General features: G+C 51.1%; 1 protein-coding gene across 1 annotated transcript in view; it reads left to right on the forward strand.

Annotated features, from left to right (window-relative positions):
* sf3b4 (splicing factor 3b, subunit 4) overlaps nucleotides 1–1139 on the forward strand; it is a 4508-nt gene that overhangs the window by 1262 nt on the left and 2107 nt on the right. The window lies entirely within an intron of this gene.

A 1139-nucleotide genomic window follows, 5' to 3' on the forward strand; every position in this document is an offset into this window, starting at 1 on the left:
CCCTTACCACTCTCTGTGTAAAGAACCTGCCTCTGATATCCGTCTTAAATCTATCACCCCTCAATTTATAGTTATGCCCCCTTGTACAAGCTGACGTCATCTTCCTGGGAAAAAGTCTTTCACTGTCTACCCAATCTAATCCTCTGATCATCTTGTATGTCTCTATCAAATCCCCTCTTAGCCTCCTTATTTGCAATGAGAACAGACCCAAGTCCTCATAAGACCTTCCCTCCAGACCAGGCAACATCCTGGTAATTCCCGCCTCAGGCGACTGACTGTGTGGAGTTTGCACGTTCTCCCCGTGTCTGCGTGGGTTTCCTCCGGGTGCTCCGGTTTCCTCCCACAGTCCAAAGATGTGCAGGGTCAGGTGAATTGGCCATGCTAAATTGCCCGTAGTGTTAGGTAAGGGGTAAATGTAGGGGTATGGGTGGGTTGCGCTTCGGCGGGGCGGTGTGGACTTGTTGGGCCGAAGGGCCTGTTTCCACACTGTAAGTAATCTAATCTACTATCCAAAATCCCCTCTGCACCTTTCCCAATGCTTCCACATCCTTCCTGTAATGGGGTGACCAGAACTATACGCAATATTCCAAGTGTGGCCGCACTAGCGTTTTGTACAGTTGCAGCATGATATTGCGGCTCTGAAACTGAATCCCTCTCCCAATGAAACCTAACACACTGTGTGCCTTTTAACAGTACTCTCAACCTGGGCGGCAACTTTCAGGGATCTATGTACATGGGACTCCAAGATCCCTCTGCACATCCACACTACCAAGAATCTTTCCATTGACCCAGTTTTCTGCCGCCTTGTTATTCTTCCCAAAGTGCATCGCCTCACATTTAGCTGCACTGAACTCCATTTGCCACCTCTCAGCCCAATTGTGCAGTTTATCCAAGTCCCCCACAACCTGTAACATTCTTCCACACTGTCCACCCCTCCACTGATTAGACCCTAGACGGGAAGAGAATGGATTCAGTGGGGAAGGTTTTTGGAGTAGCAGCCTATGGGTCTTAGGATGCATGAGGTGCTGCTCCCTATCTCTGAGCGAGGGAGGGGGGGGGCGGGGGGGGGGGGTCTTGGTCTGTACTATCAGCGGCTCCCTGGCACAGGACAGGGGGGTGGGGTTTAATGGGGACCATGC

Source organism: Chiloscyllium plagiosum, chromosome 51 (assembly GCF_004010195.1).
Source record: "Chiloscyllium plagiosum isolate BGI_BamShark_2017 chromosome 51, ASM401019v2, whole genome shotgun sequence".
Classification (NCBI taxonomy): Eukaryota; Metazoa; Chordata; class Chondrichthyes; order Orectolobiformes; family Hemiscylliidae; genus Chiloscyllium; species Chiloscyllium plagiosum.